Genomic DNA, 25,858 nt, shown 5'->3' with positions numbered 1-25,858 from the left:
ACGGCCACTGCTGAGAACGCATTCCATGCACCCACCACGCTCTGTGTGAAGAACCTACCTCTGACATCTCCACTATACCTTCCTCCAATCACCTTAAAATTATGCCCCCTCGTAATAGTTATTTCCACCCTGGGAAAAAGTCTCTGGCCATCCACTCTATCTTTGTCTCTCATCATCTTGTACACCTCTATCAAGTCACCTCTCATCCTTCTTCGCTCCAATGGAAAAGCCCTAGCTCCCTCAACCTTTCCTCATAAAACCTGCCTTCCAATCCAAGCAGAATCCTGGTGCATCTCCTCTGCACCCTCTCTAAAGGTTCCACATCCTTCCAATAATGAGGTGACCAGAACTGAACACAATATTCTAAGAGTGGTCTAACCAGGGTCTTATAGAGCTGCAGCATAGCCTTGCGGCTTTTAAATTCAATTCCCCTCCCAATGAAAGCCAACACACCATACGCCTTCTTAACAACCCTATTAATTTAGGTTGCAACTTTGAGGGATCTATGGACCAAGATCCTTCTGCTCCTCACACTACCAAGAATCCTGCCATTAACCCTGTATTCTGCATTCAAATTCGACCTTCCAAAATGAATCACTTCACTCTTTTCCGGGTTGAATTCCATCTGCTACTTCTTTGCCCAGGTCTGCATGCTGTCAATGTCCCATTGCAACCTACAACAGGCCTTCACACTATGCACAACTCCACCAACCTTTGCGTCATCGGCAAGCTTACTAACCCACCCTTCCACTTCCTCATCCAAGTCATTTATAAAGATCACAAAGAGAAGAGGTCCCAGAACAGATCTCTTCAACAACTTATCCCCCACAGAAGTAATACTGACTGGTCTGTAATTCTCAGGATTATCCTTATTCCCTTTCTTGAACAAGGGATTAACATTTGCCACCCTCCAATCATCTGGTACTACTTCAGTGGACAGTGAGGACACAAAGATCATTGCGAAAGGCGCAGCAATCTCTTCCCTCGCTGTAGAAACATTGGGTATATCCCATCTGGTGCAGGCGACATATCTATCCACATATTTTTCAATATTTATAGCACATCCTCCTTCCTAACATCAACATGTTCAAGCATAACAGCCGGTTTCACGCTGTCATCACAAACATCATGGTGTCTCTCTCACTGGTGAATACTAAATCAAAGTATTCATTAAGGACAAATTCAACAAGGGAGCCTCCGAAATATCCACATTCTTCTTCAACCAAGCATTCCCCATCTCCGTTGTTGACAGGGCCCTCAATCAGATCTGACCTATCTCCCGCACTTCTACCCTCATCCGTTCTCTGCCCTCCCACAACAGTGATAGGGTCCCCTTATCCTCACCTACCATCCCACCAGCATCCACATCCAGAAGATCATCAGATGCCATTTCCGCCACCTCCAGCAAGATGCCACCACCAGACACATATTCCCCTCCGGCATCGTCCACCTTTCACAGGGACTGTTCCCTCCAGGACACCCTAGTCCATACTTCCTTCACCTCCAACACCTCCCCATATGGAAAATAAAGTAACATACCAGAACGTCAAATATGTCAATAGGCCAGCAATTGCTAGCATGCCAGCAGGGACATATGAAAAATAAAGTGATATACCAGCATGTTAGCATAGTCCAAAGCTCAGCAACAGCTAAGTGTTATGTTAGCATAGATCAAACATCAGGCCAGATACAGGCCAGTAAATGTCAACAATTAGGTCAAGTAGCTGTGTATTGTCAACTGTTAGCCATGTAATCTCAGTTGTTCAAACAATGGTGGCATAATGTAGTTAAATCATGTGAATGTTGAAGGCCACAATGATGTAATAGGCTAAGGGCAGAGTAGAAGACCATTGTGGCAGACATGATACAGAAGACGAACAGCTTTAGAGAGATAATGCAAACTAACACAATTGGTTTATTGCATGTTTGTAGAGATAACCCTAGTTGACACAACTGGCCATGCTGATAACCTTAGAGGAGAATGGCAACTGAAAAGGTATAAAACATGACAAACCCCGAGGGTCGGGGGCAATCGGGAAACCACTTTCTGATTGTCACAGCCTTTGCTTGCAAATAAAGGTTTACCTTCTTGAAGAACTCTCTATGTCTCCTAGTGATTCTCCACGACACCCACAGCTCTACAGCACCTTCCCCTGTAACCGGTGAAGGTGCAACACCTGCCCATTTACCTCCTCCCACCCCAGTATCCAAGGGCCCAAACATACCTTCCAGTTGAAGCAACACTTCACCTTCACTTCCAAGAATCTAGTCTACTGCATTCGCTGCTCACAATGTGGTCTCCTCTACACTGGGGAAATGACCGCTTCACAGAACATCTACATTCTGCTCGCAAAAAAGACTCTGAACTACATGTTGCCTGCCACTCCAATATACCACCTTGCTCCCTGGCCAATATCTCTGTCTCCAGCTTGCTACAGTGTTCCAGTGAAACCTAGCGCAAGCTGGAGAAACCACACTTCATTTTCCGCTTGGGGGCCCTGCAGCCTTCCGGACTCAATATTGAGTTCAATAATTTTAGGGCCTAAACTCCCCCATGTCCCAGCCTCCCAACCCACACACCAGGCCTTATTACCACATAGCCTTCCCCTACACCGCCTCCCCAAACCCCCGTTGTTAGTCACTAACAGTCTCCATTAACAACTATTCACCCTCCCAGCCTGATCATTAGCAACTCCTTTGTCTGTCCAACCGTCTTTCTGTCTCTTTGGGCTCTATCCTATCGTTTACTCCTTACCCCACCCACCTCACTATTTTCTGCATATAAACTGATGTTTTCCCAGCCACCATCTGTTCCGAGGAAGGGTCACCAGACCTGAAAGGTTAACTCTGTTTTCCCCTCCACAGATGCTGCCAGACCTGCTGAGCTTTTCTAGCAACTTTGTTTTTATTCATTAAGGACTTACCCTACTTCCTCCAACTCCACGCACAAATTTCCTACACTATCCCTGATTGGCCCTACCCTCACAGTGGCCATCCTCTTGTTTCTCACATCAGTACAGAATGCTTTGGGGTTTTCCTTAATCTTACACGCCAAGGCTTATTCATATCCCCTTCTAGCCCTCCTAAGTCCATTCTTCAGTTCCTTCCTTTCTTAACTGGGGGAGGAAGGGAATAAACACAATAACTAACAGTGGAGAAAAATGTACTTGGGAAACTACCAGGGTTAAAGATCACTAGGTCCCTTGGACTGGATGGTTTGCATTCTAGAAAGTTAAAGGAAATAGCAGCAGAGATAGCGAATGCACTGGTGTAATCTTCCAAGAATCCTTAGATTCTGAAAGAGTCCCAGAGGAGTGAAAAACTGCAAATGTAACACATCTATTCCAAAAGAGAGGAAGACGAGAAACCAGTAAAAGAGGGTGGTTAGCTTAACACCTGTTATTGGGAAAATGTTAGAGTCTTTTATGAAGGATACAATAGCAGAGAATTTATAAATAAATATGAAATAAAGTCAATGTGGCGCCATACTAAACCTGGAATCAGTTGGAATCATGAGAATAACTCTCCACTAGTTGGAGTCATATCTGGCACATAGGAAGATGATTATGGTTATTGGAGGTCAGTCATCTCAGCTTCAATACATCTCTGCAGGAGATTCTCAGGGTAGTGTCCCAGGCCCAACTATCTTCAGCTGCTTCATCAATAGCATTCCCTCTATCATAAAAACAGAAGTGAAGTAGAGATGTTCACCGATGATCTTTGGATTATTCAAAACTTCTCAGGTACTGAAGCAGTCCATGTCCAAGTGCAACAAGTTTCCGCCAATATCCAGGGTTGGGCTGAAAAAGTGACAAGTAATATTTGCATTGCACAAATGCTGGGCAATGACCATCTCCAATAAACAACAATCTAACCATCACCCCTTGACATTCAAAAGTGTTACCATCACTTTATCCTCCATTATCAACACCCTGGGGGTTACCTCTGATGAGAAACTCAAATGAACTCACCATATAAATACATTGGCTACAAAAGCAGGTCAGAGGCTAGGGATACTACAGCGATCAACTCATCTCCTGATTCCCTAAAGCTTGTCCATAATTCAAGATATAAGTTAGGAATGTGATGGAATACATCACATTTGCCTGGACAATTGCAGCTCCAAAAACACTCAAGAGGCTTGACACCATTCAGGACAAGGCATCCACGTGATTGGCATTCCATCCACAAATATCCACTCACTCCACCACCAATGGTCAGTAGTAACAGTGTGTTCTGTCTGCTAGATACACTCTAGGATTTTTCCACAGTTCCTTCGACAGCATCTTCCAAACAGATGACCACACCCATCTAGAAGAATAAGGGCAGTAGACACGTGGAAACACCACTGCCTGCAAGCTCCCCTCCAAGTCACTCACCATCCTGATTTGGAAATAAATTACTGTTCCGTCACTTTTGCTGGGTAAGAATGTTAGAATGGTCTTCCTGACAGCATTGTGGATCTACCTACAGCGTTTCAAGAGTTAGCTCACTTCCACCTTCTCGAGGGCAACAAGGTACGGGCAATAAATGCTGGTCAGCTAGCAACACACCTACCTCTTAAAAAGAAATCATGTGTGACAAATTTATCAGAATTCTTTGAGTTGATAACAAGCAGGATAGGTAAAGATGAAACAGCAAATGTAACATATTTAAATTTCCAAAACGCATTTGATAAAGTACAACACATAAGGCTATGATAAACAATCATCTTGGGCTTGCACAGTATCATGTACAGAGGATTGGCTTATTAATAAAAGAAGAAGAATTGGAATACAGAGGGCATTTTTGGGATGGCGGCCTGTAACTAGTGGAGTGCCATTGAGATCAGCACTAGGTTCGCAGTTATTTACAATAGATATTAATGACTTGGATGAGGAAAGTCAATTTTGCAGATGATACAAAAGTAGGTAGGCAAGAAGTACTTAGGAAACATTGTACAAATGGACATAGGAGATTGAGCAAGTGGGTGAAACTTGGCAGATGTAATATTGGAAAATGTTAGATTATGCACTTTGGCAAGAAGAATAGATGAATATTATTTAAATTAGGAAAGATTGCAGAACACTGCAACAATGAACAAATTGGTGGTCTTTGTGCATGAATCACGAAAACTAGCACCTAAATTCAGCAGGTAATACAGAATAACGAGAACCATTTTGGTCCCCTTATCCGAGGTATACCGGCTTTGGAGGCAGTCTAGAGAAGTCTGCCATGGGCAGGACCAATGTCATCTACAAGATCCCCTGCAGAGACTGAGAAACACCACATGGGACAAACAGGAAGGAAACTAACAACAAGAGAACATGAGCACCAACTGGCTACAAAAAGACACGACCAATACACACTCATCTCAATCTACACAGACAAGGAGAACCACCACTTTGACTGGGACAACACCAAGCTCCTGGGGCAGGCTAGACAGAGACAGGCACAAGAATTCCTGGAAGCATGGCACTCCATGAAGCATGCTATTAATAAATACATTGAACTCGACCCCATATATATTCCACTACCAAGGAAAACCGGAAGTGAGGCAATCCATCTCAACTGATCCCAGAGTTTAAAAACCAGGCAGGAAAACATACTGACACTTCATTGGAGGCTGCACTGAGGATCTTACCAAGCATGGTAACACAGCGTCTGTGAAATAAGAAACCAGCTCGGCGAGCTAACCAACGTCAACACCCACAACCTGACCTACAAAATCTACTCCAAAACCTCTGTGAAGTTTCATCAGATTGATTACAGAAGCGATTTTCCTTTTAGAAGACTTTGAGGAAGTTAGGCTTGAACTCACTGGAATTTAAAAGAATGAGAGGAGACCTTATTGATTCTTTGGAGTCTTGGCAGAGTGGATGCGGAAGAAGTTGTTTCCCCTTTTGGGAGAATCTAGTATCAGAAGGCATACTCTCAGAGTAAAGGGTTGCTGGTTATAGCCAAAGATGAGGAGGAATTTCTTCTCTCAAAGGGTCACGAATCTATGGAATTCTTTGTCATGGAGGACTGTCAAGACTGGGTCATTTAAATGTATTCAAGGCCAAGACAGACAGGTATGTAATTAGTAAGGAGGTTGTGTGTTTGTGGAGATAAGGCACGAAAGTGGAGTTGAGGATTATCAGCTTGGCCATGATCTCATTAAATGGCAGAGCAGACTTGATGGGCTGAAAGGTCTTAACTGCTCCTACATCTTATGGTCATAACCATTGCTGTCCAACTAACATATGCATACTCACAATACTGTTATGGAGGGAGTTTCAGGATTTTGACCAAGCGACACCGAAGAAACAGCAATACATTTTCAAATCAGGGTGGCAAATTAACTTCAAGGGGAACTTGCAGGTGCTTGTATTCCCCTTGTTGGCTGCCTTTTTTTCCTCCTAGATGTTAGTGATTGTGAGCCTGGAAGATGCTATCTAAGAAATCTTGATGAATTTGATTGCAAAGTTTTGTTTTAAAAATTTTTCCTGTTAGGCATCCTTGGTAGATGAGATTTTACGAGTATTTCTGCATTAGACTTCATGTTATTACACTTTTATTACTACAATTTTATAATGTTGCACTTATTAGGAAGATAACTAAAATAACTCCTAGAAAGGAAAACACTGATAAACAAATAGCAAAACCATTTCTCATTCACCACATGAATTTTTTAAACATGAATCATGGATCTATTTTAAATAAAGAACTGATAGGCAAATTAGGACCTCTACTAATTAACTGGGAAGTAATTTACAGCTAGTTACAAGTCACAAGCAGACACCACAGCTTCTTTCCTGCCTAAACTTTTGAGCCCTTCTGCTACTGAAAGAAATCTTATGAAAGAAGTTTAAAATGTCCAGAAGTAACAAAACTTAAAATCCCTGAAAATATAATGTGGAAGATCACACATTTTGTACTTTATAAAAATATATCTTTATAAGATGGAACAAGGTACAGGATCATAAAGAGTAATGGGAACCAATTAAATGGTAACTTTAAAAAGGCAATTGGATACAGACATGAAAAAGGAAAGCAAGAGCTATAAGAGCAGGAGAGTCGGAATGATTGATGAGCTGTTCAAAGACCCTTCGCCAGTGCAATGGATCAAATGGGCTCCTCCTGTGCTGTTAGATTCTATGAAATAGACAAGGACAAAGTGTTTCTAGCTTACTTTAATACCTTACCAATGTGAAGAAATCCAGTTGACTCCAGAGCTGAGGAAGGGAAGAAGGAAAGAAAGAGAATTGTAGAAGCCGGAGCAATAAAGTGAAGAATTGGAGGGAAAACATGGGCAGTCAGAGAGAGAAGTCATTTGGAGAATGAAGAGGAAGAGAAAAGAGAAAAATGATGAAAGGAAAACGTAGTACAGAACAGAGCTGGCAGTACATTAGGATGTAGGACGGGCTGGTCATACAGTAACTTTTCTTTGGTATTCAGTGATGTATTCAACAGCATGGTATATCGATTAGCAGGCACACAGACACGCATAAGATAGGATAAAAGTTGCCAAAGAAAGAAATTAATGCAATCTAGCTGGCTGACTCATTCATCAAACTAAATTAGGCTAAATGGCACAATATGACAAAGAACATTGGAAAATTACATTGTAGAGGTGTAGGGCTGGAAGAATGGAGGAAGCCCTCATTACTGGGAAGTGTATCAAACAGGCAGGAAAATAACTGAGCAGGAAGGTGAGGAAGTGCTATACATGTGGAAGCAACAATAATGTTGAATAACTGTCCTATAATAGTTGGAAAAAATGACCAAATTTGTGAGTGAGTAGCAACAGAACGTCCATGATCTGATCAAGTGGAGTTATTATGTAAAAAAAGATCAGTGCCCCACTACTGGATTGATAAGCACTCCTATCAATTCATGAACAGTTGCAGCCCAATTTTTATTTCTGGTCAAGTTGGATCAGTGGTGGGATGGCAGGTATAAATATGGTTAGATTACCATTGTTCAGGAAGAAGCAAATTACTTAATAATTTGTGTTAGGGGTTGAGGGATGGGTCTCCTAGGGGCAGAAAGGATTCATTTCCCAACAATCTGCGGATGCGTGAGGTGAACGTGGGATAAGAGAGGATCATTTCAAAAAATAATCCAATGTGGTAGATAAGTTTGAGGACTCAGATCAGCAGTAAGTTTAGAAGAATATGATTGATGTAAAGTGCATTTGTAGTCAAGAGTAGCACAAAATTATATATGGTCAAATTTGTAGTATTTGACAAACTGCAACACATTTCATACAGGTATCCTGACACACTGTGTCCCTTGATTGGAGGTAATTTATAGAATTGGTTCAAAGGTTCTTAACTGAAGAAGATTTCAGCAATCTTTAGATCTGTACAAATTGGACCCAAATCCATGTTGAACTGATATTTCGGCTATGTATGCATAATAATAAACTTTCTAGTTTTCCAATGGGCAAATTTGATTGTTTCATCCAATAGTCCTGTTGCTTATCAAGCTCTAAGTCACACAACCTGAAAAGGAAACTGGATAGGTAGCTTTTCATCTTAAATGGCTGGATGATAAACTGGCGGAGCAGCTTAGCCATGAATCATATTATTGGTATAGTTTGTACATCTTCCAAGAGACAGAAATTAAAATCAGAGTAAGGTTATATAACAGGGGGCTGAACCATAGATGATAATACCTACATGAAGAGAATGAATTTCTACCTTTCTAATTGTTTTTAGGCACTGCATAATTTTAGTTCATTAGCGTCTTACAGCATGTGTGTACTGTTGAATAGTAAATAAATTTGATCAAATATTTTAACCTATTTGGCCAAACAGTCTTATTTTCTGCTTGGTTGAAGGGAAAGGAAAAGGAAAACATTGCAGTATCCACACGATTTCTAATGATCAAACTCAATTATGAAATCTGGTATCAACACACCTGTATGTGTGCAGGTTGTGGTTTCAATCAGCTTGTTGAAATTGCCTTTTTTTTCCCAGCGAGCTCAGGACAAAAATGGTGCAATAGAACTTGAACTGACGAAAATTGGACTGGGGGACCTCAGTCTTCAACACTACGAAGATTGATTTTACAAATTTAATACAACTTCACGTGTCTAAATTTTGTTCATTTGGAATCAAACTCTAAATGCATTATTTTCATTGTTGGACAACAATCTTCTACAAACATGCCTACACAAATTACAACTAGCAAGTCACAATGAATATCCCAGAAAGGCATTGACTGATGTTTGCATGTTTTTTGTTCCCCTGGACTCGTTGCAGTTCCAAGACAGACATTAATGAGGATTTAGATGTGCTTTGAATAGAAGGCCATAAAATATCACAAGCAATGGTGTGTTATTGCCAATTCAATCTAGACTAGAATTGCTGCAGATCCAAAACACTGGGATGGGTTATTTTTTGTAATAGGCATAGGGTCTCAAGTCACGTGACTTACGGTGTCCCTGATCACCAAGTTTTCACACAAATTTAGGAACAATACCTTGATGCTCCTTTTGGGATGGAAGGGCATTGGTTAGTAAAGAAGGGGAAGATTTTTTTAAAGCAGTTATGCGATTACTTGCTGCTCGGAGGCTAGGATTAGGTCTGCACTCCAAGGTTTGCATAATGAATAGTCTTCTACATTGCAGATATTCTTGTGGTAACTGCAAGAAGGGCAGAAGTAATGAGGATTATCAGCCTGCCATTCATTCTCTGAATTGTGTCAGGATAGAATAGGGTAGGTACAGTCAAGGGTAGGTCACATCCCCAGCAGCAGTTTTATTCCCCACATGGTGGAAAAGGGGCAAAGGCCTGACAGAATCAAATTCTGCCCTTTGCATGATATATGATCCAACGCTGCCAGCCGAAGTCCAGGAATTTCAGGGGCACATTATTATTTTTGAAGAAATGAAGTATTACTGAACTGACATCTAGAAACTAGGTTTGATGAACACCAAAGGTACACCGAAATATTAATTCATCTGTCTCTTTAAATGCTGTCAAAATTGTGCATTTTGAGCACTAGAGTCGGAGTTCTCCCATTCACAATCCAGTTCTGAGGAAGAGTTACCGGACACCGAAATGTTAACGGATTTTTTTCTTCACAGATGCTGCCAGGACTGTTGAGCTTTTTCCAGCAATTTTGTTTTTGTTCCTGGTATTCACTCATGTTTGTATTATATTTTTGTTTTTATATTAAAGCAGTATGCTGTGATAAACTGATAGAGCTGTGAATGTGTACTTTTCTTTAGAAAAGTAAAACTCTTGTACACCTTGCATTACTCCATTTCCAAATGTCGGCAATTCCACAAGTGGCAAATGTCCTCAAATGAAGTCTATTCATGGCATCACGCCAGGGAAAATCCTTCCATGATCAAAAGGGCAGCTATTATGAGTCTTAAATAAAACAATCGTTCAGTGTGGTAATCATGGGCCAAAAAGATCTCTGGACCCCAAAAAAGTTATTTTTCTAAGAAAAACTAGTCCTCAGAATCTGTTGGTTCAGTGCAAAATCATTTTACCTTAAATCCTGAGCAAACAGCCTGAGGAATTAAGATCTGATTGCTCTGAAAGGTTTATGTGACATCCTAGACCGTACGGTCACCCTCCAATCAACCGGGCTCGTTCCTTGAGGCATTAGCGATGTTGTTGTAGACTTCAGCCCATCTCTAACTCATCTAATTGGTTCTAACAACCATCCATGCCATCTTTTGGCTGCCTTGATCAGTTAATATTGGCGAGCTCCAATCCCAGCTGCCATGTTAATGCACTGGTCGTTGGCAAATAACTCTGGAAAATCTGCGTTTTCTCATACTGACTGCGGAAGAACTGTAGAAAGTAACAATACTTTTGCGAAGACAGCGTGCCCATCGCGGAAGAAGCATCGAGTCCAGGGGAACAACAAATTGTGATGGTCAAACAAACTACCAATCACAAATTGTACCATTAAGAATAAACATTCCGCTTAGGAGGAATTGGATTTTAAACGCCGTTCTGTATTTACACTTGCTGGCTAGAAATGGTTAAACTGCAGTATAAGCAGAGCTGCCAAACTGGCTAATGTCAGCAAGCGAGGGTTGCTTTCCTGAAGTTTACAGAGATTTTTGTTTTGCCCAATTCATGCTACGCAGCGGCTGATTGGAAATGAGGCCCCGTTACCGTTCCTGGTGTTGGAGGGAAGTCACTCCCTCCTGTTCTGATATTAATGGAAACAGGGCAAAAGTTGAAACAGCGTCGGTCCCATTTTGCTGTCTTGCGGGAGATTCCATTACTCAGACGGCGAGCCCTCAGCGAAGCGAGCCCCGTGCCGAACTGAAAGTACATGATCCCATGGACACAGAGGCGGGTTTCAATAGACGCCACTGAAAGCGACGCGCTTTCCCTCCTCCCCGACAACCACCCAGCGCCCCCATCAAAAAAAAACGCAAGCCCGGGTCAAACTCGAACTGAGAGAGCCAGAAGTGAAAGACAGTTGTTGAGCGGAGTGGGGCGCAATTCCACAACACTTGATGCTGAGAATTGCAGCACGGCGCTCGTGAGCAGGACTGTTGAAGCTAATGCACAGTGCATCTTTTAATGGACCGTCTGGGGAGTAGGAGGGGGGGTGGGGGGGGCGTAGAGATGTGGGGAGAATTATTGGAATTTAATCACTGCCCTGGACCGCAGTGTTTCCGTGTTTGAACAGCAGAGGCTTGATTCACCTGTGCAACGCTTGAAAGGGTTGCTCTTTACTTACAAAGCTTGCTACACCAAGGATGTGTGTGTGTGTGTGTGTGTTGGTCACCTGTCAGGAATACTGAAGTACCTCCTGCTGGCACACGCTGGAAATGCTCAGTCGCAAAGCCTCTCGCTTTTCTGAGAGCTAAGAGGTGGGCAGCGAAGGCACAGGTGCAAAATCGGGCGTGAATGCCGCCGTATCCTCTGGCAAACTTTCTCTCCCACCCCCGGCTTCTCCAAGGATGTTTGCATCCATCGGGAGGGGGTGAAATAAGTACATCAGTGTGTGCGCGCTGCACTGGCGGTCTGTCATCTTACAGCGAGCGTGTCCTTAGCTCACGATCTCTCACACACGGAGAAATTTTTAGAAAAAAAAGGGATGGTAGACAGGAACGGCTGAAGAGCATCGACGAAAGAAACATTCTTGCAAGCAACAGAGGTCTTCACTTTAAACTCCCCTACGTTTATTTTTTTTTTCAAAATCCCGTTTTGATGTAGCGCCTCTGTGGAAGACCAAGCCGAGGATTCCGATGGTTGTGGACTCCGACTTTTCAGGGTAAGCGAGCGGTCTCAGTAACTTGGAATTAACTCGAGTTTTATGCACGAGGCGACTCGACCGGTGCAACACGGGCAGATGAGTTGCGACCTTTCGCAAAATGAGAGCCAGTCAGACTGATTTCGCTAATCCCAGAACAGCTCTGAAATGTGTTTGTGAACATTGGGGCATGTAACAGTGTGGCGCGCGCACCTTTTCCTTAACGTTGTTAGCTGGGTTGCCTCATATTCACAAAGGTGTGCCCTGGCATTTTCATAAACGGAACGGGCTTCAAATCAAACCGGTTCGTTAACTGAATCACGTTTGAACTTTTGCTTTTAAGACCCTTTCGCTTTACAAAATGAAACCGAGGTGGGCGTGGGGCATGTTGTACTCTTGAAAGCGCAACAAAGTTTTGTGTTGCGGTGTCTCTGGCATTTGCTCAGTTGAGGGGGGTACGCAGTAATGGGTAAGAATTGGATGTGCGGCATAGAGGGCTCCAGATATGCAGCCAGACACTAAACCCGCTCCAGGAATTTAGCAGGTAAGTCTTAGACAATCAGGTGAAAAAAAAATTTGGGGGGTAGGGGTGCAAACCAAAAAAAAATCCTTCCTGTTTTTGAACAACAAACTTGAAATCTGCTGTGGAGGTGAGGGACATGTAATATATTTGGAAATTAATCATCCCACGTATATTACTTCAGGATTACCAGCTTGGCAAAAAAAATCGGTTGTTGTGGGAATTTTTTTTGTTTACCTATTCAGGAGTGTTTTGACGTGGATTGCTTACCATCTCCCCAGCTGCCCTCTTCATCATTATATTGAGATGGTTGTTTTCCTTATCCAAACAAAAGAATTTGGCGCCATTGAGCAACCCCCGCCCCTTTCCAGTTAGAGATGCTGTGTGTGTATGTGTTTCAGTGTGTTCTGAAGGCTGTAGTAGGCGCCCGGCCGGGGTGGGGGGGGGGGGGGTGGTCCTGTCTCCTCTCTCCTCTCAGGTGCGCACCTCTGCGTCTCAGGTAACTTGGCGCGAGTGGCCACGCTCCAGCTAACTGCCCCAAACTGGGAGACACCTGGTGCATATCGCCTCCGTGCATCAAAGCAGCAACTCCCTCTGACCATCACTCTCTCTCTCTCTCTCTCTGTCTCGAGTGCGACAGTTTTGTAAATACCGCATTCCTGTGGATGGAGAGGTAGTTTTATTGGACGCATGATCTTGCATTATTATTACTTCCACAAATGCAAACTCAAATAAAAATACCTGGGGGTGTACACACCGTCTTCTTCAGGTAATTGTCAGCGAATTTACCTTTCCCGAGTAATGCAATATCGTCAGCAACACATGAGGAAATCCTTCAAAATATTGGGTGATGGAACAGCAAATTAGGGGCATTGAAATAGCTAGGTATTAGTGTTGAATTGTCATAATAATTATAATTAACAATTTAGTGGTTAGTCTTAATTATCTGTCATTACATTAAATCTTATTTATAGTGTGCTTTCAATGCATGTGTAAAGATTGCATTGTGAAGTAATATTTCTTGTGCTTCCAATTAACTTGATGGAAAGAATGAGTCAATGAGAAGTAGCTTATAAGTGTATCCAAAGCTCTGGCAGTTGATTAACATCCAAAATTATTCTACCTCAAGCAAATTTCCTCCTCCTACGTGGATGGCATTCGGAATTATTCTTTAATTTACTCATTAATTGATGGTGGAAAAGGCTGGCGAAACAAACCAATCCTAGTTCTGTGGCAACAAAAACCATTTTCTTTTCAGCCAATTCCTGTTTTTGCTTAGTAACTGAAAATTTTAAATGTAATACCCTCAAAGCATTTAAAGAGTTAAAACATGAAGAATGATGGGTTGCATTGACTTGCCACATAAATGTGCTCTGTAGTTGAATGGCTTAATCTGCATTTCTTATCGGCCAATAAGGTTTACTTATAAAAAGAAAAGAGAAAAGAATGTGTTCAGTCTTTTCTTGACTTCTTTTCTGCTGCTAAGACAGAAAATGTACCAAACTGAGCACTTGGTTTCAAATAAGAGCTGCAATACAATGAAGAGGGGGAAAAAAGAAAATTATTCTTGAATACAATAACATCTCATGCGGTTGATGGTGTGCAACAGAATTTCTGTTGGATGCCTGAAGTGTAACTTCATGCTGCATCCAATACCAATAATACTCAGCTGCAGAGACAACATGGTGACATACTGTAACTCGCAGCATGTATGTATGACAAAACCTTCCAAATGTCTTTGAAAGCAATACTGCTACCTCAGCATAAGACTTGTTAACTTACTTCCTCCTGTGTTACAGGGTTAAGTAAAGATTATCGTGAACTAACTGACTCCAATGAAAGCATTTTTAGAATTGCTGAGAGTAATTAATTTTGTTGTGTTTCAAATAAATTATCAAAATGAAGAACAGGATGAGCTTCTCAATTGTTGTTGAAACCACTCTTAAAACATTAATACCACCACTGTGAATGTGTGCTAGTGTGTTGTGATTGAAGACTGAACAATGGTAATGATGCTGTGGAGAAAACAGCAAGAGATGTGAGCATTGGAGCCAGTCTCTGTCTTTTGTATTCGAGTGAGTAACATCAATTATATTTGTTTTACTTCCATTTATCACAGATTCTAAAACTAGGAATTGATGATTCAAAACTAAAGTAAGTCTCTCGAACTTTCTGAATTTAAACTGGTGTAGTGAATAGATCAGAATTCATGTCTAATGTTTATAATGTATATAACGTTTTATGTAGCTCATGTAAAGTTGTCTCTCACTCACCAATCTAATTAATAATATAGTAAATGCTTTAAATTTGTGCAGCTCTTGTCGCCCTTTACCATGTTAAGTTCCCATGTTTGGATTGATAGTGCAAGCAACCATTGTAATTTAATATGCTGGTAATTACATTCATCAAATTCCAGTGAAGCTGCACCAGCACCTCTGCTGGTGGGAGGATGTGCCTGCAGTGACAATGAAAAATACAGCTCCCTTTAAAAATATATTCGTAGGAATTCATTCAGAATATAAGGACATATTGTTACTTTGAAAAGGAAATGGATTATGATTGTGTCTTGGCTCAAATATAACTAGGTGTCCTGCACCATTTTACCTTGAATACCTCACCTAGTTTTAACTCCTTGCATGCAGTTTACAAGAGGTTGATAAGTGTTAAGGAAATAGTCTACCAGTTGCTTGAATAAAGTGCAAACATTGGTTGAAAATTATTTAATTGTTGACTTTCCAGAAACCAAGACAGGCTGCACAAAATTGCGTACTTAAGAAAGCTTTATCTTCTTAAGACTGACAACTATGTTATTCAGTAGGACTGAATCACAAATTCTTCAGCTTAGTATGGCAGTCTAGTTATGATTATGTATTCTTGTCTTAATTTTGCATTTGAATTACTGTTAAATGTTATTTTCTTGGGGATTACACTGAAGCATAGACTCTTGTAGTTGCTTAACCTTTTATTATTGATCAGCAATATATAATCTCCATTTAGCATTATATTAAAAAAATCTTATGACTGTCATGTTCCGGAAGCACAGTAGGTTGGAGTTTAACCCTGCTCCCTATTTATGTGGCTCCACTGACTTCATCACACCTTGTTCTACTGATAATGAATCCTTTAGAATGGTCAGTCATCTCTGCTTTATCCTATACTTTTGTTGATGCGTATAACATTCTGTTTATACTTCCGGAATTAATATAATGGAATTGATTTGGCCAATCTTACATGATTTTTCTCTTCATTTGAACCAAGTTCCCTATGCTTCTGGAGCTTCATTTCCATTCAGTCTCTCTCAACAGGGTTAGTCCTTCAACTGAATACACTAAGAGAAATACCTGACTTGTTCTTGCCACCTTTCCCCAAGTAACATGATGAATAGCATCATATCCTCTCTCAAAAGCAACAAAGGCAGTACGGTTATTTTCATTTGCATGTTTCACTTTTAGCTTTTGTAACAATACTTTTGACTTTTGCATTGTACATTAATGTCCTTTGGAATGCCAGTATGTCTAAGCAGATTCACATCTATGGCTGACTACCCTCAAAAAAGGAGTATCTGACCACTGTTTGATTGAGAAAGTTCAACTCTTTTTTTCAAAAGGTCTTCTAAGGATTATAAATGAGAAACAAAAATCCCCTTTACTCCCTTTACACCCCTGTTTTATACATTTTGTAGGACGTCCTTGATTGCTGAATTAGCAAATAAAATCAATTTTTAATTGTCTTATCTCTTTTTTAGTTTTTCACTTGCATAAAAATTACATGGCTTTATTTATAATTGTATCATTGTGTTATTAAAGGGCAACACATTATTTAGCTGTTTATTTACCTCCTATCAATGAGGAGAATAGTAATCTCTGGAAATCAAGTAAAAATGCTTTCAATACTATTTCTGTGAATAATTATTAGAACTTCCTTCCCACATTCTTACAGTAGAATTGGTACTGTTGTCTCTTCTACAGTCCAAAAAAAATCCCCAAAACAGCATGACTTTAACTCAGCATGAGCATTGATACAATAGAACTACTTGTCCATTTGGTAAAAACAGCATAGCCTACTTTCCGTAACTGCAAAGTGTCACTTGTGAATCTGTACAGAGGGCAGAGTACCATGTGTTTTTTCCTTATCTCCTTAAGGCATTACCTTCCACAAGGGAATAGCTTCACAGGTATTGGCAAACTTCTGGCGCCTCACTCATGCAATGATTCATCTAGCGTGATCTTCAACAATGATTGTTAACAGGCGATTTGAGCACTGAGAGCAACATAATCAAAGCTGATCCTTTCTTCAGTCACCATCAAAGCATAGACCTTTTCAAAACGGATTGTGCAGAGGGGAATAATATTTTTAGTCTGACACAGGATAATCTGAGATTTCTTTTTGCAAAATTACACAATCAGTCAATGTTGATTCTTTCTAATGAATCCATGTAGATGTAGTTAGTAGTCACAGAGAAAAAAGGTAAGTTCATTAGGAAGAGTCAGCATTGATTTTGAAAGGAAAATCGTAATTAACTAACTTGCTGGAGTTTCTTGAAGGCATTGGGGCCCTTGCTCTGCTGATCATACATAATGATCTTGGATCTTGGTGTGCAGGGGACAATTTCAGAATTTGCAGATGACATGAAACTTGGAAGAATTGTAAGCTGTGAGGAGGATAGTGAAACTTCAAAAGGACATCGCCAAGTTGATAGAGTGGATGAATTTGCAGATCAGAGAAGGTTCACTAGGATGATCCCTGAAATCAGTGATTGGCATATGAGAATAGATTAAACCAGTTCGTATTCTGCCTGCTGGAGTTTAGAAGAAGAAGGGGTAATCTCATTTTATATAGGATTTGTAAGTGGCTTGAGAAGGTAAATGCTGCGAGGACGATTCCCCTCATGGGAGAGTCTACGGCCAGACAGCATAGTCTCAGAATAAAGGGGCACCAATTTAAGAATGAGAAGAGGAGAAATTTCTTCTCTGAAGATTGAAGGTCTTTGGAACTCATTACCAAAAAGAACTGTTGGGGTAGAGTCCTTGTATAAATTAGATTCTGAATCATTGGGGAAATCCAGGGTTTTGAATGTTGGAGCACGCTTGAGGGGCCGGATGAACTGTTCCTGTTCCTGCTTTCTTATGGGTCTTAATGGATAGGTGCCAGATGAGATTCAGTGCAGAGATGTGTGAGGCAGGGAATACATATAGGAAACAAACAAAACCACTGGAGAGAGTGCAGAAGGGATTTACACCAATGGCTACAGCAATGGTTCCGTCAGCTCTTAGGATAGATTGAAAAGGTTGGGACTGTTCTGCTTGGAGAGAAGAAGGCTAAGAGAAGATTTTGTGGAGATTTTCAAAATTTTGGGAGGCTAGAAAAAGTAGGTAGAGTGAAGCTGTTCCCTCTTGCAAATGGAACGAGAATAAGAGAGGCTTAGATTTAAAGCGACGTGCAAAAAGAAGCAATGTTGAAGTGAGAAAAAAAAATTTCCAGATCGCGTAGTTAAGAGTATGGAATATACTGCATGGAAATGGAGTGGAGGCAGATTTAATTGAAACGTTCAAAAGGGCTTTGAATGATTTATTAGGATAGAAGTAGTGTGCAAGGTTATGGGGTAAATGTGGAAGATTGGCACTAGGTAATGATGGTCAGTTGAAGAGCCAGTGTAGCCACAATGTGTGGAATGGCCTCCTTACTGCACTATAACACTTATGTGATTTTGTAAATTGGTATGTAATTTTGCAGGGAACATTTAGAAAAGTAAAAAAGTAAAATTTAAAAAAACTCTGCGACCTGATATTAAATGGGGCCTGTGATTCAAATCATAAGATGAACAAACACTTAGAAAAGAAAACATCTTTGGCATAGTTCCTGAATATGTTGTTATAACCAGATTTGAGTGAGGTTTCCAAATTTCCAGATGGGATGCCCCAAATCGTTAAGAGCAGGATGAACTGGCCCCCCTTCTCTAAGCACCCATCACTCGGTTTGTTGCAATGAGATTAATGCTGGAAGAGTTTCTTCCTTTGTGGATACCTTTCTCTCAGGCCTAAATGTGCTCTTGTCTTAAAGCAGCCAATTTAACCACCTTTTCTCCAATTAACAAAAGGAGGAAGCTTCTTAATTTGTATATGTCAGAAGAAATATCATCACAACATGCTTACACACAAGATAGCAAAGCGTGGAGCTGGATGAACACAGCAAGCCTCTTAGGAGCGAGAATGCTGCTTGGCCTACTGTGTTCATCCAGCTCCATACCTTGTTATCTCGAATTCTCCAGCATCTGCAGTTTCCATTATCTATGCTTAGACACTAGTCTGAAATATGGGGAGAGTCTAAAAAGAGAAAAATGACAAACAAGTTGACTTCTAGCCCTTGAGTGATGATTGTTTGACCACGCTGTTCACAGCAGACTAACACTTGAACCCAGGCTGGTACATATGAGAATTTTCAGTCCTACGAACACAATCCAGTCGAGTTGATGTTTTTTTAACCCCTGCCTTTGTTTGTATTCTTCAAAGGAGAATACATAAAATGGGGCTGCAGTTTGAAGCATAACCCACAGGAAGTGGCTTGCAGTTGAGCAGTGAGTTGTCAGCCTTGGAGTCATGGCCTGTTTAAAGTTTCTTTGACACCTTTAGGTGTTAAGCTAAGTCTCATGCAGAAGTTTTGTCAAATGGCCACTGAATTTACACTGGCAGTTGCTTTGCCTCTTTTAATAAAACAATTTGGAATTATGGGCTAAGAAGTGCCAGTTCTATTTTGGGGCTCTGATCCCTGTTCATATCAGCACCTTCCATGACTGCAAATAAATTATCAGGTTATTAAACATGAGGTTTAGTGCAAACTCTACTTGATAATTTGTGGGAAAAGAGCTTTAGGTGCTTTATTCAAGACTATTTAGCTTGAACTGACATCTGCTAATACAGGAATCTTTCACTACAAGCCGCCATTCGCTCTTACTTCTGCACCTCTGATCCATCTCATGCACAAGGAGTAACAAATGTTACTGTTGTTCCAAAAGATCATCTGACTAGCCATAGAAATGGCTAACTCCAGAAAGTTCTTCAACAGGGAAGATAATTAAGTCCTATTCTGATCTTCAAAGCTCATAAGGACCTTATTGGATTCAGATAATTTTTTTGACACTTGGCTCCATAATAAGGACACTGAGTGCAATTTTCCTTCACGCATTGGCCTGTCATCGGATTGGAATATACTTTTTAGAACATTATCAATTTGTGTATAACCTTAACACTACAATCTGAAGTTTCAGGCTGCTAGGCGCACTGAAGTTGACCATTTCCTTGTTCATCTTTTGTCTTGATTTGGATAGCTTAGTTGAAATCTTAGGATTGTTGTAACATGAAACAACTTCTGTAGAGTGAAGGAAGCATGTACCATTGAAAATGAACCAAAGAAATTTGATGGCTGGTCACAGTAGGAACAAAATCTGTGACTTTGGCCCTGGTTGAGAGTTAATTCAACATCCTCCTTTCCCTGAATACAAGAAATTTTGTAGTCTCTCAAATGGATGAATAGCGAATCTTTAGTTGTAGAATTTGTTGAAGACTGGTGTGAGGTTATTCTTCAGCAGGCCACCAATATCTTCTCGGTAGTGATAGGTAAAATTTTGCATCTCAGATACTACTATTTGATCCTAAACAGATCCACTTAATAGATAGAAATTACAGGTAACTAGGTGTTTGATTTATAAGAATGAAAACATTGCCAAAAACAGTTCAACCAATTGCTAAAGATAATGAACATTAGAGGATTTATTTGGAGATTCTGAACTTCTGGCTGTTTGAAACGTTCTGTCCAAAAATGACATTAGATTGGGAATTTTTCCATTCCATATTTTGTGTATTATCAGTTTTCTTGCTATTTTTTTTTGTATCTTTGAATTGAATTGAATTTATTATAAACTGTGGTTTGTTTGAGAAGCAAGTAAGTTTTATGTGGTTTGACTTATATAGTATGAGATCATTGGAAATAAAGAGCATTGTATTTTGTGGTAAAGCTGAAATTTATCTAGTGTGATCAGCGTAACATCTATTTTTTGTTTTCTGAAAAAAAAACAACTTTTCATTCAGTCAGCCTGAGCAGATGTGCTGCTCCAGTTAAGAGATGAAAAATAAAGGTTACCTTTATTTGAGTAGAGAAATTTCTGGGACTATTTTCACTTAATTAATGCACTTAATGCAATTTCTCTTTGTTGAACTACTTGTAGTGTAATTTGAAATTGTAGAATAAAATAAGGTGCTAAAACAACAGAGTCTGTCATGTCAACATTTATAGCAAGAATAGTTACAATGCATATGAAGTCAATTTGTCAGTTAAAACTTGCTTGACTAAAATTTCTCAACTTGAAATTCTTTATGGCATTAAATAACCATTTTGTTTCCCAAGTCAAGTCATTAAACAAATTGTTTTTCAAAGAACCAAGAATTTTATGTTGTCAAAATATTGTAATTTAATATTGTGTAGTTTACCAATGCCGTAGCTCCTTCGGTAGTTTATCAGAAACTGTGTTGTTTGAAAAGCATATAAGTTTGCTCCGGACTGACTTTTATAGTGTATTATTTTTGGAAATAAATGCCAACATTTTCATGTAACATTTCAGTTATTGAGTTTTCACATGTTGGCCACATATTGTTGATACAAAGTGCAACAGTGTAAATTTACTGTGTTATCTCCTTTCATTTGGTGACATCAGTCATTGATCTACGTGGATCCAGTGCCTTTTCTGTGTTGGATAACAGTCACTACCAGCTATCTAATCATCTGGCCTAAATATATGATGTAATGATGGCAACACCTTCTAATTTGAATCAGATAATTATGTTCATCTCATGTACTCATTTATTTTTAATATATTGCAAGGCACTTAGGAAAATGAGGTCAAATATAAAATGTAAAGTTCTTCATTTTACAACAAAGGACAAGCATGACAACAGCCAGGACTGGGCTCACTTTATCTGTGTAACTTATTTTCATGTCATGAGGAAAATGTGAAACAGTTAACGCTTTTCCATGTCAATGGGGAAGGGATAGTGGATCATACTTAACTTCTAACTTCTAACAAAAGCAAGAACAGAAAGTGCTGGAGAAACTTAGTAGATCTAGCAGCATCTGTAGAAGAGGAAAATAAAGTTGACATTTTGAATCCAGTGATCCTTCATAACTGCTAACTAGTGTCCTAGTTAGTCTCGTGACATGGCAGTAGCTCTCACAGGAACCTGTTTAAACACCTTGGTTGACTTTCTAAATCAGTTTCGTTTGTTTTAGTTACTTGGTTTTCACAGCTGGTAGGAAAAGAATTCCAGATAACACAGGCCAAATTTTCAGGGTAAAGACAACACAATGCAGTATTTGAGGTTGTCACAAGAGTTCTGAAATTGGCTAAGAATTATCTTACTGACAGAAGCAACTTCAATGTCTAAATCACTCATGTATTAATCACCTTTTGGCTTTGTGCTCTTCTCTTTGGTGTCCCAAAGATTGTGTAAGTGCATTTTAAAGATTAAAGAATATTTCTTACCCAGCAACAAGTTCCGAAAATAGCTCAAAAATAATACTGTAAAACTTAGTTTTGATCTTTGATTTATATACTTTAAAAGTGCAATATTGACTAAGTGTTAGATATGAATTCATTTCCTACATTTTTATTTACCAGAACAACTTCAGTTCAAATACCTGTTCAAATATGACGACAGTCATTGGAGAATTTTTATTCCTTTGGAAACGTTGAATATTTGGAGGAGCTTTCAATCTGTTGACATGAATTTTATTTCTCAAAAGACTTGTCTTCGTAGAATCTATTTTAAACGCACATCCATTCCCCTGTACCCGCATCACACAAAGGTGAGATGTTTAAGGTCGGCCTGAATTTAAGAATTGAATGTTTGGGGAATTCTTGTCTAACAATGACAATTAAACGATTGAATTTGATGGAAGGTTTTAGAAGGAGAATGATGTTGAGCCGTGGATCAAGTTTTTATATTTAAGTGAAGTGAACTCTGGAGGTATGAAGCAGAAAATAGCACTGCAGTGAAAAGCTGAAGTCCTATGTTACCCAAATCTTTTCCCGGTACAACCTCATTTTTATGTCTCATATTTTGTGTAACTTCCAAGACTGAACAATTTGACAGCTTTGAGAATTATTGAAATAGGCGTCGGTTGGGGGAGGTGGGTTGGAAAGGCTGGATGATGACTTGATGGTGTCTGTCATCAATCATTGAGTAGAGGTATCAGTATGCAACAACAGATTTGTAAGTATTTCAGTATTTTAATTATTAATGTTCAATCATCAAATTTCGAATATACAGGAAAAACCTATTTTTTAAAAATATGAAACATTTCTCGAAAATGTTACCTCACTCACAGAGCCTTATGAAGAGACATGGGACTGCTGGAAGTAGGAAGTCTGCATAAAACTTTGTTCATGTTACAAGGAAACATATTTGCTGTTTCAGTTTCAGATGACAAGTAACCCTTTTCTAGTGAGGATTTCAGAAACTTTCTACAAATTGAAGCTACTTACTGGCCCCATTCCCCCATCCCAATGGTTAATTGCAACACGACCTCCCACCCCACATATTGATTCTCCAATCAGGATTCCTGATGATTTATGTGAATCTGTGGTACATGGGGTGAGTGGAAGATTTTCTTAGCTTTTCTCCCTATGAACTGCAAACCAAACCAAAAAAATATCAGCCACACGCAGTGTAGATACAGGCTGCCAGTGCAAAGTTTGTTCATTTCTTCCCTTCCCAACAAGCTCCAAGCTCAGATAAAGAAATCAGGCGAATGTATCAAGGGCCTTTAGAACCAGTCCCAGGACTCTGCCAAGAAAATGATTGTTCACTGGCTGGCATTACAGCCTCTAAATACACACCCCAAAGTCTCTTCCAACGAAACCTACTGCAGTGTTAATTCAGTATAAATTAATGCATTTTAAATTTAACATCTATTTTTTCTGACCATGGTTTGGATGTATCTGTAGTAACAAATTTGCAAAAGAATAGAAAGCCATATATCCAGATTTGCTGTTGATGACACAATTAGTAGTGCGGATTGAACAAAGCTGTAGGAGTGCCCTGGAGCAGTCAGCAATATTATGGAATACCGTAATTCCCTGAATAAGTACAGATTCAACAACTTTCAACAACTTGGTCACCACTGATGTCAAAGTAGCCTGTGTGATCTGCATCCCATCCACAATCTTCAATCACAATCTTTCCCTCCACCACCAGCACACTGACACAGATTTACAAGATGTATTACAGAAACTGGCCAAAGCTTCTTCCAAAGTAACTTTGAAGCTCATGACTTCTAGTGATAAGAACAAGGTTCATTGAGTCATGAAAGTGCCACTACCTCCAAACTCCCCTCCAAATTCATCCTCACCTACAAATATCGTTCCTTCATCATAGCTGGGCCAATTTCCTGGTACGCCCGAAATAACAGTATTGTGGAAGTACATACACTAATATGGTGCACAATACTTCAAGAAAGTGCTGATTGCCCCTTCTCAGGCAGTTCTATGCAACCTATAACCCCCTTAGGGAATCATGCATCAAAATCAATATGACATAAGTGTCAAAGCAGACATGAGTTAGACACTTACCAAATACAACCTCTGTCGCTTGCGAGAAACACTTGTGGATAGTAAATACATTACTTGCAGATCCCTGGATGGAGCAGGAAATGAAGAAGTTCAGTTGTGGTAACCTTGATGAGTACTGTCATGACACAGTCATATGACACTCTTAGAAGGGCCTCTTGTCAGGAATGATCTGCCGTGAGTGTTTGAGGCACAGCTGCTTTTTTCTGTTGAGGCTCCTCTTGCTGTGCATTCATTGCCATTTGTATTGACTCCTTGAATCATCCCCTTGGCCCTATGGAGTGACATATTGTTAAATGGGAAGGCCTTTGTTGTTTTTTCTGGTGCTCCTGGTATTGGTGTGGTTGCTGCTGTTTTTGTTCATCAGAAGGCCGAGGTATAGCTGTATTAACTGATCCCATGTTACAGTGAAAGCAGGCAACATCAAAGCAAGCAAATTCCAAGGTGGATGAAACTACTTACTAAATGTTAAAAATCACCTGTAAAACAGTAGAGCAGAGTCCCAAGGAAACGTTTCACTGGGGGGTGAACAGGCTTTCCATCCTGACAGCTTCATTGACTGAGTTCATACTGTATCCTTGCTGCATTACGTTTGCATATTCCAGCTGGTTCAGAGAAATCCACATGCTTACTCATTAAAGACACAAAGAATGAGGTATGTAAAAGGCTGAGCTGACAACCTGGGATTTCTCGTAGTCCTTGGAATGTGTTCCCATAAAAGCTGGAAATGAACAGAGCCATGTTGGGTTTCCTGCCTGCTGGCATTTTGAGGGATTTAACCCACCCAACCATCTGTACTGACCCTCTTGGGCCAGTAAAAAAAAAGGTATGTCCAATATGCCAGACTCTTGATTGAGGCACTGAGCTATGTTTCTTGAACTTGCAACAGGTGTCTGAAACAAGGGTTTACATGATCCAGATTACGAGACCCTCCTTCTCCACGCTAAAGAACTGTTCAGGGTTGCACCAGGTGATATCTTGAAGCCTGCCATTTGCTATTGTCAGAGAGTTGTACGAGGTTCTCTAAATCATAAGGTACACTTTCATTATTTTCCCAATGAACTGAAGGAAACAAAATGATGGAAGAGAAGATTTAGTGCACACTTCAGGTTCCTCCAGGTATCCTCCAGGTAACAGCCCTTGACTGTTCTCAAATTTCATTGTGTTTACCCATCGCTATCCCCATGACGTCATCATTAGAAATTATTCCTGCTACCTCAATATCCAGTTCGACTGGGATCACAGGAAATATGTTAATTACATCTGTGCATGGTCTTCTGGGAACTGTTAAGATTAATTCATCATTGGGTGCCACTATCAAGACCATGGACCTGACCACTCTCTCTATATTAGGTTTCCTTTTTTCTATGTTGCATGTGTAGGCATCAATATAATTTGTTGTTTAACCTTTCCTTTATTCTGATTTTGCAGTCAACTATCTATCTCTCTGTGACTTCAACTCTTGATTTTCATAACTTGTTCCTTTTTGGGATTAATCCTTTTACCACTTTTTTTAAAGG

This window comes from Stegostoma tigrinum, chromosome 20, assembly GCF_030684315.1.
Source record: "Stegostoma tigrinum isolate sSteTig4 chromosome 20, sSteTig4.hap1, whole genome shotgun sequence".
NCBI lineage: Eukaryota > Metazoa > Chordata > Chondrichthyes > Orectolobiformes > Stegostomatidae > Stegostoma > Stegostoma tigrinum.
This window is presented reverse-complemented; position numbering follows the sequence as displayed.